Consider the following 18,835-nt stretch of genomic DNA (forward strand, 5'->3'; position numbering starts at 1 on the left):
TTTAAATTGGAAGGTTGAAATTTGGGACATAAATTTTTATACATTTTACAAAACTGACTTCAATGGAGTTATAGAATCATATAGCACAGAAATTGCCCATTCAGCTCATGGACTACACACCAACCATCTGACACACTATCCTGCACTGATACCCATATTTTCATTAGTTACATCCTGATTTTACCACTGACCTACACACAAGGTGCAATATACAGTGGCCAATTAACCTACTAACTCACATGTCTTTAAGGTGTTAGAAACTGGAGCCTCCAGGGAAAACCCACACAGTCTTAAGGAGGAAGAGTAACCCGAGGGGTAACCTTTTACACAAAGGGAGGTGAGTGTATGGAACGAGCTGCCAGAAGTGGTAGTTGAGGCTGGTACTATTGCAATGTTTAAGAACCATTTAGACAGGTGCATGGATAGGATAGGTTTAGAGGGATATGGGCCAAACATAGGCAGGTGGGACTAGTGTGGATGGGACATGTTGGTCATTGTGGGCAAGTTGGGCTAAAGGGCCTTTATCCATGCTATGACTCTAGACTCTATGACTAACTCTATGAGAACATGCACACTCCACAGTCAGCACCAGAGGTCAGAATTGAACCCGGGCCACTGAAGCTGTAATGCAGCAGAATTACTAGTTACAATAGAGATGATTTTGGAGAGAAACTGTGTCTGCTTCCAAAGTGAATAATATGGTAATGAAATCAATAATTATTATCCCTGAAATTTAGCATTGCATCAGGCTTAACAAATGTGAACAAAGCAAGGCAAAGTCACCTTCAGAAATGGCCAGACTAGGAAGTCATTTAGTCCAAAGACCTTTATTTTGGTTTGACAAAAGTGGGCAGATAAATCTGTTCCCAGCTATGCTAGAAACAACAACAACAAAAAATGTGAGCTGTCTTGCAGTGGTTTCAGCCTTTCTGATTAAAGTTTACTGGCCTAAAATATTATATCTATGCACCAATGCTCTCTTCCTAAAATATTACATCTCTGCACCAATGCTCTCTCCCTTGCTGTATATTTCCAGATTTAAAAAAAACTTGAATTAACGTTTCATAGACCTAACAACCTGGGTTCAATCCTAACCTCTGGTGCTGTCGTTGTGGAGTTTGCATGTTCTCCCTATGATCGCATGGGTTTCCTCCTCTATTGTCTGGTTTCCGCTTAAAGATGCTCTTGTTGGTACGGTAAATGGCCTGTGGTATAGATAGATGGGTTGCAGGAGAATTGGGGGCTTTGACTCAGGGGACTCTTTTCTTTTTTAAACATTGACTCAGTGGGGCTCAATGGCTCCTTTCCATATCTTAAGAAAATGTAAAAAATGTAAATGTTGAGGTTAACAGCATCTGCAGTGCGTCACTTTTGGACTCCTATGTAAACCCCTCACTGGCCAAATTCTTTGCATAAATTCCTCTTATTAGTCAAAGAAATGATGAACTGGAGACACCCTTAAACTCAGCAAGAAGGTAATGCTTTGTATGTAAAACCTGAATTTGTGGGTTGCCAAATAGATAATGGCAAATTTTGTAATTAATCCAATAGATATTCATATCCAATTAGCTCCATTAATTCAAATGCTGGTTTTAGCACAATTACCGTTGTCACATTTACATAAAGATAGAATTTCTTGAGTTCCTGGCCAAGGTCTATTTATCTATTAGCTTTATATGTAAATGGGAAACTGGGTTAAAGTTACGCATGTTAATTAAGCGTGATTAACATAAATCTGATCTTCATGACATTAAACCCCATTTACTGATGAGTCCCAACACTAACCTGCTGACTGAACCATTGAATAGAGAGCATTGTGCTCCCTCTGCATTGCACAAGTGAAGAAGATCAGGAACAAATCAACTGGGTTGTCGCAATATTCCAAAAAGCACACTGGTGAAGGTGGGTGGAAGTAAATCATATCCTCCAATTATTCCCCCATTTATCATTTAGGAAAGCAGATTCATTTCTTTATTAATCATGGCAATTGCTACTTGTGATGTGATGGATGTGTTTTCCTCTGCTCTACCTTTATTTTGTAAGAGGATTTTTTGCTGCTCTTGTATTAATATTATTTCTGCAAGTATGCTTCTTTTTCTACCAGGGTAATAGTATTTATGCCATGCGTATCAGTTAGCATTGACAGTCATACGGAAGAGAAACAGGCCCTTCAGCCCACTCAATCCACACTGAGAACAAAAACCCATCCTCATTTATTCTGCACGAGGTTATAGATTTAGTTTTTAGTGATACAGCGCTGAAATAGGCCCTTCATCCCACCGAGTCCACTCCGACCAGCAATCCCCGTTCACTAACACCATCCCACACACTAGGGACAATTTATAATTTTCACCAAAGCCAATTAACCTACAAAGCTGTACGTCTTTGGAGTGTTGGAGGAAACCAGAGCACCTGGAGAAAATACACGCAGTGATGGGCAGAACCTACAATCTTCGTACAGACAGAATCAAACTCAGGTCTCCGATGCTGTAAGGCAGCAACTCTACTACTGTGCCATCATTCCGCTACAAATAATCCAAAATTGTTTTGCACATTCCCCGCAATTGCACCCAGGTTCTACCACCACCTGCACATCAGCGACAGTTTATCTGGCTCTTGATTCCCCACCTCAAGGTAAAAGACTGATTCTTCCCCCTATTTGTTCACCTCGTGATTTTATACGCCTCTATAAGATCACCCCACAATCTCCTGTGTTCCAAGGAATAGAGTTCGGGCTCTCGAGTCCTGTCAACATCCTCGTAAATCTTCTCTGCACTCTTTCCAGCTTACTGCTATCCTTCCTGTAGGAGGGTGACCAAAACTGAACGCAATTCTCAATGAGTGACCTCACCAGCATCTTGGCCAACTGTAACATAACATCCCAACTTCTCTACTCTATACCCTAATAGATGAGGGCCAATTTATAAAAAAACTTCTTTACCACCCGATCTACCTGTGACACCAAATGTTCTAAGAAAATGGATACAAGGATATATTTTTCTGATAGGTTTACTGGGTCACAATTAATATTGAAGAAACACCCTTAATTCCGTGGTCTTAATCAAAGTACAACAAACTGATCTCACTGGAATGTAATAATAGAACACAGATATGGCGGCACAGTGGCACAGCAGTAGAATTGTTGCCTTATGCCCCTGTCCCACTTAGGAAACCTGAACGGAAACCACTGGAGACTTTGCGCCCCACCCAAGGTTTCCGTGCGGTTCCCGGAGGTTTTTGTCAGTCTCCCTAATGGTCGAAAGTGGTTTCCGCTTCTTCTATGTTCCGGCGATTATTTCAAAAAATTCAAAACTGGCCGCGATTAAAAATAGGTTGCCGTTTTAAAAATCGGTAATTTTTTAGTCGAAGCCGGTTGCGATGCTAGTTGAAGGTGGTTGCCGGAGGTTGCAGGTAGTGGAAGGTAAGACCTTCCACTACCTGCAATGTCCGGCAACAATAATCGCCGGAACATAGAAGAAGCGGAAACCGTTTTTACCGGGTGCTCCGGATTCGTATCAAACTCCAAATACTTACAGGTTTATAGGTTAGTTAGTTTCAGTAAAATTTGTAAATTGTCCCTAGTGTGCAGGATAGTGCTAGTGTACAGGATGATCATTAGTCGGCACGGACTCCGTGGGCTAAAGGGCTTGTTTCCGCGGTGTATCTCTAAAGTCTAAAGTCTAAAGATAGCAATCCAAAATTGGCACCTTATGTCCTATTCTGTTTAGTGTGAAGCAGGCAATAGGCTCGTATCCTTAGTATAGAAGGCCATTTGGCTCCATCACCATTGTGAAATGCTATACAATGTCAAGTCACAGATCAATATAGTTAAGTTAAGAATCACAGCATGGAAACAACTATTTGGCCCACTGATCCACGCCAACCATCAATCACCTATTCTCAGGTACACAAAATTGCTGGAGAAACTCAGCGGGTGCAGCAGCATCTATGGAGCGAAGGAAGTAGGTGACGTTTCGGGCCGAAACCCTTCTTCAGACTGATGGGGGGTGGGGGGGGGGAGAAGGAAGGAAAAGGGGAGGAGGAGGAGGAGTCCGAGGGCGGGCGGATGGGAGGGTGGGAGGAGACAGCTCGAGGGTTAAGGAAGGGGAGGAGACAGCAAGGGCTAGCAAAATTGGGAGAATTCAATGTTAATGCCATCCGGACGCAAGGTCCCCAGACGGAATATGAGGTGCTGTTCCTCCAATTTCCGCTGTTGCTCACTATGGCAATGGAGGAGACCCAGGACAGAGAGGTCGGATTGGGAATGGGAGGGGGAGTTGAAGTGCTGAGCCACCGGGAGTTCAGGTAGGTTATTGTGGACTGAGCGGAGGTGTTCGGCGAAACGATCGCCCAACCTACGCTTAGTCTCCCCGATGTAAATCAGCTGACATCTAGAGCAGCGGATGCAGTAGATGAGGTTGGAGGAGATACAGGTGAACCTTTGTCGCACCTGGAACGACTGCTTGGGTCCTTGAATGGAGTCGAGGGGGGAGGTGAAGGGACAGGTGTTGCATTTCTTGCGGTTGCAACGGAAAGTGCCCGGGGAGGGGGTGGTGCGGGAGATGGGAAGATGTGGCGAGTGGTGGGGTCACGTTGGAGGTGGCGGAAATGGCGGAGGATTATGTGTTGTATTTGCCGGCTGGTGGGGTGAAAGGTGAGGACCAGAGGGACTCTGCCCTTGTTGCGAGTGCGGGGATGGGGAGAGAGAGCAGTGTTACGGGGTATGGATGAGACCCTGGTGTGAGCCTCATCTATGGTGGCGGAGGGGAATCCCCGTTCCCTGAAGAACGAGGACATTTCCGATGCCCTGGTATGGAATGTCTCATCCTGGGAACAGATGCGGCGTAGGCGGAGGAATTGGGAGTAGGGGATGGAGTCTTTACAGGGGGCAGGGTGGGAAGACGTGTAGTCCAGATAGCCATGTGAGTCAGTGGGTTTGTAATGTATGTTGGTGCATCACCTAATTCTCACTAGTTCTATGTTATACCACTTTCCCATCCACTCTCTACCCATTAGGGGTAATTTACAGAGGTCAATTAACCAGCAAACTTGCATATCTTTGGGATGTGGGAAGAAACCAGAGTACCCAGATGAAACCCACACAGCCACAGAGAGAAAGTGCAAACTCCACACAGGCAGCGCCTGAGGTCAGGATCGAACCAGGTCTCTGGCGCAGTGAGGCAGCATCTCCACAGCAGTGCTACTGTATCACCCTTTATTTAATGTTAATTGTTAATTGAGTTATTTTAACTAGAACGGAATATTTAATTTCAGATATTTTGACCTTTCTGTACCTTAAATGATAAAAATGTAATTCTAACAGCAAATAGGTGGCATGTTAAATTGTTTATAAATTGATACAATTACACCATAGTACAACAAGAATCCACTTTTCTACATTGGCAACATTGTTCTGCTATATTGCCTGCATCTGCTTTCAGGCATCCACTGCATTACCAATGTGTTCTTACCGATAATATTCATTATGTATAAGCATAAATCCCAATTATTTTTAAGGATTGTAAAAAGCATTATGGTTTGGAACAACAGATCAGGCTCTCATTGTTTTACCACCCCATTACTGTCAATGAAAGTAATGTAACAACAGAGCAAGCCTTATAAAATCTCCATTATTAGCCATGGTGCTCCATTTGACATTACAAAATACTTGTTAAAAACAGCTGAATATACGGTGTGCGAGCAGGCTATATGGTCCCTCGAGTCTATTCAGTCATTCAATAAGATTATGGCAATTTTCTTTCCCCTCAAGCTTGTAACAACTACAATGTGGTGGGATGGCAGCAGTAATACGGCCACATTTTCTACATTTGCAGCAGTGACTTCTCTTTAAAAGTACATATTTGGTTATAAAGTGCGTTGCGACATCCGGAGGTCATGAAAGTCATGAAAAAAAGTTTTATTTTAGAACTAAGATTTTACAAACTAGTGAGCAAGGAACAGAACTTTGCACACCAGGACTCCACGTTGGGAATTCAGCCAAAAAGATTGCGACACTCAAGCAGAAACTTGCTATTCATTTGTCTTTCAGTATGGAAAACTGAGCAGGGTGTGTCATGTTACTGCGTGTGCACACGTATTGTGCCAAGGTTAAGCACCCGTAATTTATTTTCCAGTTCTTACAAGAACCTTAAGGATCCCAGAGTTAAAGGGCTTTCTCACGGTGCGACCTGAAGCAAGACTTAACAAGAGTTTAACATCGTGGGAACCTTCTGCGATAGCAGTACGGCATTCGTGGACCACCGAGGACCTCCGTGGCGCTAACGGCAGGTAGTCGTGTAACTTTGTAAGGTCGGGAGAAAATTCAAAATTTTTTGAATTTCTCCAAGAGTGACTTGAGCAGCGTTGCAACATTGTATGAACGCAGATGCCAGTGCGATATCCGTGCGATATCCGTAATGACTCTTGCGGGTACCGTGGGAACTCCTGCGAACGGTAAACCCGGAAGCTTGACAGAGGGGACATAAGGTGAGTAAAAAAGGTGGTCTCAATATCGCCAATGGACCATGTGTCCATCGAGGACGTCCCACCTAATTGTCATTGTTTGAGAATCTTTTTCACAGTAAGACTTGCAGAGATGCCTCTCAGAAAAGCACAAAGAAAGGGGTCAAAGAAAGTCAGAAAGTTTTTAGCCATGCAGGTAAATGAGGAGGAGACTCAGCAAGAGAGACAGGTGGAGAGGCAAGAGGAGATGCCAGAGATACCACTGCCTGTGGGCTCCTTGGAGCAGGGAGAGGGTGATCAAGGTGGATTTGAGATTGCCTCCCCAGTAGCTGTTGCCTCCCCAATAGCCTCAGCAGACGATAACATAAAGGGAAGATGGCAGAAGGTAAGGCCATATAACTTCAACAGGGAACAAGAGGGGGAACTGGTGGAGTGGTACCAATGCAATGAGATTCTCTATGACAAATCCAGAGAGGATTATAGAAATAGGGAGAGAAAGCGCAACCTGCTGGAGACGAAGGCTGCGGAGTATCCCGGGTGCTCATGTGAGTGGTGATGTGATGCTCATGTTGGTGGCTCCACATTTTATTATATCCTGAAGTGTGATAAAGCTTTTACCTTAGCATTTTGATTGTCATTGCTTGTTTACCTCACTGCTAAATAAATTTATTTTTTACTATCAGCTTGATGTCTGCAAATCGTCATTAATACATCACTACAAGATGAATGTCTCTAATGTTATAATCCCTCTCATGCTGAAACACAAAATACCTTTTTTTTTTTTTTTTTTTTTTTTTTGAAAATATTTTTTATTGGAGATAGGTACATAACCAAAATACATCATTACATGTCAATTATTATTACATTGTCTCCAATACTTTTTACCTTTTTTTTTTTAAACTAGATAGAACTAAAGAGATAGATGAAGTAAAGAAAGAAAAGAAAGAGAAGAAAAACAAAAAACAAAAACAACAAACAAAAAAAAAAAGGTAGTTAAAGAAGAATGGAAAAATTTGTTAAAATAAAAAAGACTTCATTCGAGATATTTTCGTACATTTCAGAGTATAATATTTCATCCATTCTTTAGCCCGCGTGCTAGTCAGGTTCCTGTGCTGAACCATTCTGACCCTTTAAGTAATCAATAAAAGGAGACCATGTTCCAACGAATGATTCCTGTTTATCCAACAGGGAAAATCTGATTCTTTCCACGTTTAAGGTCTCCGTCATTTCTATAATCCACATTTTGATTGTGGGGGCCGTAGGGCCTTTCCAAAATTTTAGAATTAATTTTTTTCCTGTTATTAAACTATAATCAATAAAGTTTCTTTGTGTTGTTCTAAGTGTTTGATTTAATTCTAATATTCCGAGTATTATTAATTTTGGATCTGGGTCCAATTGTATGCTGGTTACTTTAGATATTATACTAAAAATATTTACCCAGAATTTTTTTATTTTTATACAGTTTGCAAACATATGAGATAATGTAGCTTCTAAATGTTGACATTTATCACATATAGGTGAGATATGTTGAAAAATTTTATGTAGTTTTGTTTTTGAATAATGTAACCTATGTATTACTTTAAATTGTATTAGAGAATGTCTGGCGTTTAGTGAACACTGATGTATGTGTTGCAAACTTTCTTCCCAAGTATCTTTCGTTATTACTTGATTTAATTCTTTTTCCCATGTTTGTCTGTGTAAGTCCGTCGAGGGAATGTCACTGTCTAATAAAATATTGTATATATAAGATATTAATTTTTCTGTATTAGGATGTTTGTTCCAACATTCATCAAGAATTTCTGAATTTCTAATTCGAAAATTTTGGGAGTTCGATTTTACATAATCTCTAAGTTGAAGATATCTGAAATAATCATTTCCTCGAAGTCCATAAGTCTGTTGCAATTCCTGAAATGTCAGAAAAGTACCTTCCTTGTAAAGTTGTCCCATATTTTTAATTCCATAATTAAATACCTTAATGGAGGTGATATAATCACATTTTCACTCATTTACATTTTTGAGTGTGCAGGACCCTGAAATGTTCAGCTATTTAAACGTGTTCTTCACCTCTTGGTAGAAAATGAAATAAGACAATCAGCACGGTAAATGTGAAACAAAGTCTTTATTCCTATTTGACAATATAAGAAGACGAATTCTGTCACATAGTGAGAGGAGATGCATCACACAAAACATTTGTCTGTAAAAGGGCCTCGCAAACACGAAATACAACAAATGAGGCACGCAAGATTATTTAAAACACATTATATCCATCAACCTCCGCTACAAGCGTGAACTCAGGCATTTAAAGGGACAATGCAATGTTCTAAACGGCAGGTTTTGCGGACGAACATCTTATAGGAAGCACTTTTCAGAGGACAACACTAGGAAGTCAGCTTATAACATGCAGTAATGTTCCTGTGGTCGGCTACCCATCAATATAGCTGTCCTGCCACGGCACACTCCCCAATTGTGAATTGTAGTAAGCGCAGAGATGGTCTCTTTGCTCTTTCACACTGGATTTGCCCGAGTTACCTTTCAAACGCTGCAGTGAGACCATTTTCAACTTGTTCGCACCACTTCTCCAAGCACCTAGTGTTACTTCCCCTGTGTCACTGTCCACTATGTCACCGTCCTGGATGGATGTTGCTGATCCAGCAGCTGCACCTCTCATTCGGATCAGGTTGTGCAGAACACATGCTGCATATACTATACTCTCCACATTCTTGGGCCTCTGCTCCATTGTCTTGAGCAAGCATCTAAATCTGTTTGCCAAGATGCCAAAATAATTTTCTACTACCCTCCTTGGCCTTTGACAGCCTGTAATTGAAGATCCTCTGTTCCCTAGTTAGATTCCTCTGTGGATATGGCTTCATAATCCAGGGCCGTAGTGCAAAGGCTTCATCAGCAACCATCGCATATGGGATGTCCGGGCTGTCTTCTCCTGACAGAGGTTCTGGATCAGGCATGCCTGCTGTTCCACCTTCCATTTTCTTTCCAAGCCAGGTTTCTTTCCAAATCCGGCCATCACCAACACTTCCAGGTGTGCCCACATCCACATACAGGAAGTTGTAGTTATAATCAACCACCGCCATGAGTACAATTGAGTGGAATTTCTTGTAATTGAAATAATTTGAGCCACCTCCGGCTGGTTTACGAATTGCCACATGCTTGCCATCCAAAGCCCCACATGTGTGAGCAAAGTTCCACCTGTTTTCAAACCCCAGTGCAACTCTCTTCCACGCATCTGGTGTACTGGGGCATTCCATCACTTCAGCTGAATAAAATTGGATGATCGCCTCACAGGTTTCTCGGACAATACCACAGATGCTGTTGGTGGCGACAAGAAAGTTGTAAGATAGACTTTTATAAGAATCGCCTGAGGCCAAGTAGCGGAGGGTGATTGCTATGAGCAACCCTGGTTCCAGTGCCTTTCTCATTACAGTGTCAGTCTTCTTCAGCAGAGGTCCCAAATTATTCTTTAACTCATTAAAGAGCTCGGGTGAAATTCTGACAAAGTTTTTGAATGCACTTTAATCCACTTCGCACAGCACATTAAGCAGTTGCTCATATTGTCCAAATTGAGGTCTCCGTTGAAACATGGGCTTAACCCAGTGAGACTTCCTCTTAATTCTCTTTTTAATTAATCTCACCCTTCTGCCTTCACGCAAGCGTTTTCGATGCACATGTTGCGCTAATGCATACAGCGCGTCAATGAAAATAACAACCAGCCTGTACTCGAACCAACTTTGTATAGGCATGTCTGCAAATGAGCCAATTCTACGAACGGAGGATGTTTATAGAGTGTGTGAAAAAAAGTGACATCATTTGTGCCACGTGATTAACTACACTACAGTCCACGATGTTCATTCACGATTAACGGGAAAGATCGGGAGACGGACAAGTCACTCGCACAAATGACAGAATTGCCGAGTACCGTGGGAACTCTTTATCTACCCCCCGTTATATCGTGCGGAACTCGTGCTGGACCACGACCACTTCACTCTTGTGACATTTTGCGTCAGGTTGCACCGTGAGAACCGGCCATTAATGACCCTAACCCTACATTGACCTTATTTGATTTAACACAGGGTAAAACTGGAGGAACTTCACCTCATATTCCACGTGGGTTGCTGACAACCCTTCAGTATGAGTATCAAATCCTCCAATTTTTGGAAACTACTAACAACCCTCCACTTTCTCTCTCACCCCCCCCCCCCTCATCTTTCTCCCCCACACCTCCTGTTTCTACCCCCCCCCCCCCCTCACCTGTGGCCCACCTGGACTTGCACCTATTTCTTCCCTCCCCCTCCCCCACCTCCTACAATCCTTCCTCTGGCTTCACAATTTACAACTCTTCCGTCTCGCACCTTCCACCTTAATCTCTGCCCTTTGTTCCAATCATCTGCCTATCAAAAGCACCCCTCACCTGTGTCCCACCTACTTTGTCTGCCCCTCCTGCCTTCCAGCTTTCTTCACCACCAACCTGAAATGTCACCTATGCATATTCTCCAGAGATGTTGCCTGACCAGCTGCATTATGTTCCAGAATGTCATGTCCCTTTAGACTTTTGTCTTTACTTTAGGCTTTAGAGACACAGTGTTGAAGCAGGCCCACCTAGTCCCAACTACTTTAATGATATAGCCTCATTTAAAGAGTTTTGTACTGTAATGTCCCTCATTACTCCAGTCAAGAATTCCTCAATCAATATTGTAATGCCACCTCCTCCTTTACATCTCCTCCTATAATCACATCAGAATATATTATATTCTGGAATGTTCAGTTGCCAGTCCTGCCCTTCTTTCAAACTCGCCACTGTGATAGCAATAATATTACCTTCAACATTAGCAACATTGTTCAATATTGGAATAAACCAACTATTAAAAAGATGAAGTTTGATGAAATAAATAGTACGGGTAGTACTTGATTAGTACGGTTGTCAGGGGTTATGGGGGGGAGGCAGGAGAAAGGGGTTGAGAGGGAAAAGTTAGATCAGCAATGATGGAGTACACTTGGGCCAAATTGCCTGATAAGCAGGGTACTGTTATGTACCATTTTAGTCAGATCATAGTAGTTAAAGCAAGACCTTTAATAACACCATAAAATTATGTCCTATAAACCCAGAATTAAAAAAAAATATTTCCATGCCAAATTTATGGCCTCTTGCAAGCATGAATGATTAAATAAACATGGCTCTTTGTGGCAGCTATATATTTAAGATTGTGATCCAGTTTGCAATAAGTAACCCTGAGGATGCTAGCTATTGTCCCTGAAAATATGGAACAGTTTATTTATCGACAACACTGCATCATACTGCATGAGTTGTAGATGGGCAAAAGACTCATTGCAAGCAATCTATTGTATGGGAAATATGGTCATTTACACTGAAAATATTGTTTGTTTATAAAAACAGGAAACAGACACTATAGCAACTTCTTCCAATAAATTCAGATTATTTCTCTGGAGAAAGTGTAGTGAATGGTGGGTAGGCAGAGATGAATTATGTGCACTGTCTACCTCAGGCTGGTCCCAACACGTAATTGACAGAGAAATTTCCAAATTATCTTCACATTAATTGGCTTTAGTGCCATCACCAGATACAATTAATCTGAAATATCAAACATGTGGAATTTAATTTATTTGTATTGTATTTGGGCCAAAACAATATTTAATTCAAGCCTCCAACTCTTCTGGAAAACACAAATGGTAGGAAGGACATAGTTTATAATCTGAGTAATAATGCATGTCTGTTTTTTTTTAGCATTGGTGGATAGATTTAATATCAAGAACACATTAGAATAGAATACTGTAAATATTCGAATCTGAATTGGATCCAAATTCAGTCAGTGTAATCTTTTAAAAATTAGTTCAACATTGTACATTTCATCTGTCACAATTTAATAATATGTGTCAAAACCTGTCTCAATATATAGATTGAAGTTTTCTTCATTGTATGTCCCTTGAATATTTTTTTTATTGAAGTCGGGCTGTTGTTTTAATGCTCCTGTGAAAACTGAGAGTTCACAATTAAAGTTAGTGGATCTGTTAATCTGCCTGTTGGTCTGCACAAACATTTTATAAAAAAATGAAAAAAAGCATTTGAACTTTATATTTGAACCACCTTCAACATTCCCTTTAAGCCACCTACTCAACTATTTTTTATGTCAAAAATATAATTTAGCTGTTAATAACCTGGCCAAGTTATCTGGCTGATACATGCATAGAATTTATGACCACAGTTGAAATCACTCCATTTTCTTTTAGTTTGGATATCTAATCAATGTTTTCATGTTTTTTCCTCTGGGAATGTTTATTTGGTTGTACATTTCTGCCGCTGTTTAGGATGAAAAGAGCAAATTAGCAACATGATTGATCAAATTTTCTAAAGTGCTACATTTTGAACCCCAATTAATTTATGTGAATTGATTATGAGAAAACGATCACGACAAGCCAAGGTAAATATGAGAGGAATAATATAATTATGTGGTTAAACACAAGTTGAAATATATCAGCCAGTTTGGTTGGACACAAGAAGCTGGAGTAACTCAGCGGCGCAGATAGCATCTTTGGAGAAAAGGAATAGGTGACGTTTCGGGTCGAGTCCCTTCTTCAGACTGAGAATCAGGGAAAAGGGAAACGAGAGATATAGACTAGTTTGGCTGGGTGGGGCATGTTGGTCGGCGTGGGCAAGTTTCCACACTGTATAACTCTATGATTCTATATGTTAATTATTTATTCTTTTTGTTTTTGCTTGTGCAGAACACCATTTTGTATCGAACCATCTTCAGTGCTTCACCAATGACTTCCCTGTCATCATAAGATCAGAATTGGGGTTGTTCATTGATGATTGCACAATGTTCATTCATAATTCCCGCTTGGAGTGCATACTGTCGTTGTGTCCTTGGGCAAGACACTTCACCCACCTTTGCCTGTGTGTGAATGTGTGTGAATGTGTGTGAGTGATTGGTGGTGGTCGGAGGGGCCGTAGGCGCAGATTGGCAGCCACGCTTCCGTCAGTCTGCCCCAGGGCAGCTGTGGCTACAGAAGTAGCTTACCACCACCAAGTGTGACTGAGGAGTGAATGAATAATGCGATGTAAAGCGCCTTGAGTATTAGAAAGGCGCTATATAAATCCCATCCATTATTATTATTATTATAATTCCATTCATAACTCCTCAGCCATTGAGCAGGTCATGCTTGCATGCAGCAAGTCCTGGTCAACATTTAGGCAGTGGCTCACATGTGGCAAGAAATAATCCCGCAGTACTAGTGGCAGTCAATGGCTACCTCCAGCAAGAGAAAGACTGACCACTTTCCCACTTCATTTAATGGCATTAGCATCGCTAACTCCTCAATGTCATCATCTTGGGTGTCACCGTTGATCAGAAACTCAAATATTGACTCCAGAGATGGTGAGGTTGCATAGGGAGCTAGATTAAGTAGTCAAAGAATCATATCAACAGAAACAGGCCCTTGGCTTACCATGGTCGCAAATATAATACTAATCTTATTTACCACTAGATCCAATGCGTTCCATGGCCTTGGCAGTTCAATTGCTCACCTAGATACTTGAAGGTTGTGAGAATACCTCCCACCTTCACCCACTCAGGGAGTTTGATCCAGATTCCAACTACCTGCTCACTTTACCTCAGATCCCCTGTAGACCTTCTTCTCCTAAACCTACGTACTCCAGAATAATAGTACTCTGCTTCGTGGAAATGTTTCCTCCCATGTACCCTATCTATCTCCCTCATAATTTTACACCTTTAAGAAGTCTTCCTTAGACACCTCTGCTTCAAGGGAAACAAATTTAACCTATCTGATCTGCCCTTATAAGTGAAATGCTCCATCCCAGGCAAAACACTGGTGAATCTTTACTGCACCCTCTCCAATGTAATCATGTCCTTCCTATGGTGTGGTGGCATTTCAGCTCTGAACTAACCAATATTTGTACCACAACCTCCTGCTTTTATATTTTATGCCCCGTCTAATGAAGGCAAGGATCCCATTTGTTTTCTCTACCACCTTATCTACCTGTGCTGCCATCTTCAGGAATCCTTGGACGGGTACACTAAGGGCACTGTGGGTTCTTCAATACTACTTAGGCAAAACCATTCATTGAGTATGTCTGCTTCTTGTTAGCCTTCCCAACACATCACTTCACATGGCATCTCACGTATCAGGATTAAATGTCCATGTGTCATTGATCAATATTATCCTGTTTGCTGCGATTAGCCTCGCCGTCCAGGCCTGGCGAGAACACAGTGGTGAGTGGTGAGTCTTTTACCCAGAGCTGAGGAATCAAGAACCAGAGGACATAGGTTTAAGAGGAGAGGGGAAAGATTTAATAGGAACATGAGGGCAACTTGTTCACACAGAGGGTGGGTGGGTATATGGAACAATCTTCCAGAGGAGGTAGTTGAGGTAGGTACTATAAGAACAACTCAAAAACATTTAGACAGGTACATGGATATGAAAGATTTATAGGGATCTGGGCCAAATGCAGACCAGTGAATTTATCATAGATGAGGCATTTCGGTTGGCATGGACAATTAAGGCCAAAGGGCCTGTTTCGGTGCTGTTATGTTATCTATGGGTATTGTGATTTCAGGCCTGTTTTGGTGCTGCAAGTAAGATTCCATTGATCCATTGTCAGTACCTATGACAATTAAAGACTCTCTTGATTCTTGACTTCTGGCTATTTACTTAGGATTGCAACGGTTCATGAGAACAGTTCACCACCACCTTCACAAGATACATAGATACATAGAAAATAGGTGCAGGAGTAGGCCATTCTGCCCTTCGAGCCTGCATCGCCATTCAATATGATCATGGCTGATCATCCAACTCAGTATCCCGTACCTGCCTTCTCTCCATACCCCCTGATCCCTTTAGCCACAAGGGCCACATCTAACTCCCTCTTAAATATAGCCAATGAACTGGCCTCAACTACCCTCTGTGGCAGAGAGTTCCAGAGATTCACCACTCTCTGTGTGTAAAATGTATTTCTTATCTCGGTCTTAAAGGATTTCCCCCTTATCCTTAAACTGTGACCCCTTGTCCTGGACTTCCCCAACATTGGGAACAATCTTCCTGCATCTAGCCTGTCCAACCCCTTAAGAATTTTGTAAGTTTCTATAAGATCCCCTCTCAATCTCCTAAATTCTAGCAAGTATAAGCCGAGTCTATCCAGTCTTTCTTCATATGAAAGTCCTGACATCCCAGGAATCAGTCTGGTGAATCTTCTCTGCACTCCCTCTATGGCAATAATGTCCTTCCTCAGATTTGGAGACCAAAACTGTACGCAATACTCCAGCTGTGGTCTCACCAAGACCCTGTACAACTGCAGTAGAACCTCCCTGCTCCTATCCTCAAATCCTTTTGCTATGAAAGCTAACATACCATTTGCTTTCTTCACTGCCTGCTGCACCTGCATGCCTACTTTCAATGACTGGTGTACCATGACACCCAGGTCTCGTTGCATCTCCCCTTTTCCTAATCGGCCACCATTTAGATAAAAGTCTGCTTTCCTGTTTTTGCCACCAAAGTAGATAACCTCACATTTATCCACATTATACTGCACCTGCCAAACATTTGCCCACTCACCCAGCCTATCCAAGTCACCTTGCAGTCTCCTAGCATCCTCCTCACTGCTAACACTGCCCCCCAGCTTAGTGTCATCCGCAAACTTGGAGATGTTGCCTTCAATTCCCTCATCCAGATCATTAATATATATTGTAAATAGCTGGGGTCCCAGCAGTGAGCCTTGCGGTACCCCACTAGTCACTGCCTGCCATTGTGAAAAGGACCCGTTTACTCCTACTCTTTGCTTCCTGTTTGCCAGATAGTTCTCTATCCACATCAATACTGAACCCCCAATACCGTGTGCTTTAAGTTTGTATACTAATCTCTTATGTGAGGCCTTGTCGAAAGCCTTCTGGAAGTCCAGATACACCACATCCACTGGTTCTCCCCTATCCACGCTACTAGTTACATCCTCAAAAAATTCTATAAGATTCGTCAGACATGACTTACCTTTCGTATATCCATGCTGACTTTATCCAATGATTTCACCACTTTCCAAATGTGCTGTTATCCCATCTTTAATAACTGACTCTAGCAGTTTCCCCACTACCGATGTTAGACTAACCGGTCTGTAATTCCCCGTTTTCTCTCTCCCTCCCTTCTTAAAAAGTGGGGTTACGTTAGCTACCCTCCAATCCTCAGGAACTACTCCAGAATCTAAAGAGATTTGAAAAATTATAACTAATGCATCCACTATTTCTGGAGCTACTTCCTTAAGTACTCTGGGATGCAGCCTATCTGGCCCTGGGGATTTATCGGCCTTTAATCCCTTCAATTTACCCAACACCACTTCCCGACTAACCTGGATTTCACTCAGTTCCTCCATCTCCTTTGACCCGCGGTCCCCTGCTATTTCCGGCAGATTATTTATGTCTGCCTTAGTGAGGATGGAACAAAGTAGTTATTCAATTGGTCCGCCATATCCTTGTACTCCATGATTAATTCACCTGTTTCTGACTGCAAAGGACCTACATTTGTTTTAACTAATCTCTTTCTCTTCACATATCTATAAAAACTTTTGCAGTCAGTTTTTATGTTCCCTGCCAGTTTCCTTTCATAATCTATTTTCCCTTTCCTAATTAAGCCCTTTGTCCTCCTCTGCTGGTCTCTGAATTTCTCCCAGTCCTCTGGTATGCTGCTTTTTCTGGCTAATTTGTACGCTTCATCTTTTGCTTTGATACTATCCCTGATTTCCCTTGTTATCCACAGATGCACTACTTTCCCTGATTAATTCTTTTGCCAAACTGGGATGAACAATTTTTGTAGTTCATCCATGCAGTCTTTAAATGCCTTCCATTGCATATCCACCGTCAACCCTTTTAGAATTAATTGCCAGTCAATCTTGGCCAATTCACGTCTCATACCCTCAAAGTTACCTTTCTTTAAGTTCAGAACCATTGTTTCTGAATTAAAAATGTCACTCTCCATCCTAATGAAGAAGATCATTTATGCATGGCCTTTTTGGCAAAACTCAGATCCGAAAAATATGGAATAAATAAAATAGACAAAATCAACCAAGCTTTTCATGAGTCAGTCAGGTTTAGTTTCAGTTTTGATCAGTGAATGAGGAGAATAGATTCTGCAGTCAGCCAACTCCCCGGATGAAAAAGGACAGACACCTCTGTTGTAACGCACTGTTAAAGCATGGCTCACCACAGTTCTGCATCTTGTCGAGGCCAGCTTGATCGGTTTGAATAGTCAACCCTACAATGGATGGAAATATGAATTGGTGGATGGAAAAAGAAATACCTCTGGTTTGAATCAATCTATCTTAATCCATTCAATGTGGTATCGTTGATTCAAATGTGGAATTATACATTTGATTACTTTACACCCTCTTAAAACTTGAATTTATATAAATATTGTTTTGTTTAAACCCACTAAGCATGATAGAACTGAAGACCCAGAAACTATTTTTTATAATTTACCAAATGATTTGCATTGTGTGATTCCAAGAAACGTTACAATTTATTATAATTCATGATGCCCTAATTTTATTGAAGCATTATCTTCCTTTGATATACTGTAGGAAGCAGCTATTTAACTATATGGCAATTTTATTATTTGAATTTGCTACAGTACATCAATCTACTATAATGTGTAATTGAAATGAAATTGCAGTTATATTATCCCATTACTCCCGTCAATTGCATTGAATGTTCTTGCTTATGAAACTGCAGAGCAAAGTATTGAAAGATGGATTAAGTATTTATATGCGCAGAATTTAGGAATGGATATTTTTATTATCGTTAATGCGAATGTTTTCAATACAACAATTAGTTCACCAACTTTGTGGAACATGCTAATACAGCTTATAATGGTGCTGGAATAAAATGGGACATGTTAGAAATGTTCAGTATGCTAGGCAGCTTCTCTGGTCAGAGCTCTCTGTCTTTTGCATTGTAGCGACAGCTATCTCACACAATGAGGGAGTGAATCCTATTTCATCCTGATGCAGTTCCTTTCTACAGCTTTTAATGCAACATGATTGCTGAAGTTTACCCCCATTCACTGGGGGAAGCCAGCAAAGATTAAGTCAACCCATGCACATAGTGTGTAGAAAGGAACTGCAGACGCTGGTTTATACCGAAGATAGACACAAAGAGCTTGAGGAACTCAGCGGGTCAGGCAGCATCTATGGAGAAAAAGGATGGGTGACTTTTCTGGACGAGATCCTTCTTCAACCAAGGAATCCAATGTACATGCTGTATGCTTCTTTCTATCCAAGAAGAGGAAAATGAATTCACCTTTGTTTGAACTGAATATGGTTGTCTTCTCCTTGGTGCAGCCAAAG

This window comes from Amblyraja radiata, chromosome 23, assembly GCF_010909765.2.
Source record: "Amblyraja radiata isolate CabotCenter1 chromosome 23, sAmbRad1.1.pri, whole genome shotgun sequence".
Classification (NCBI taxonomy): Eukaryota; Metazoa; Chordata; class Chondrichthyes; order Rajiformes; family Rajidae; genus Amblyraja; species Amblyraja radiata.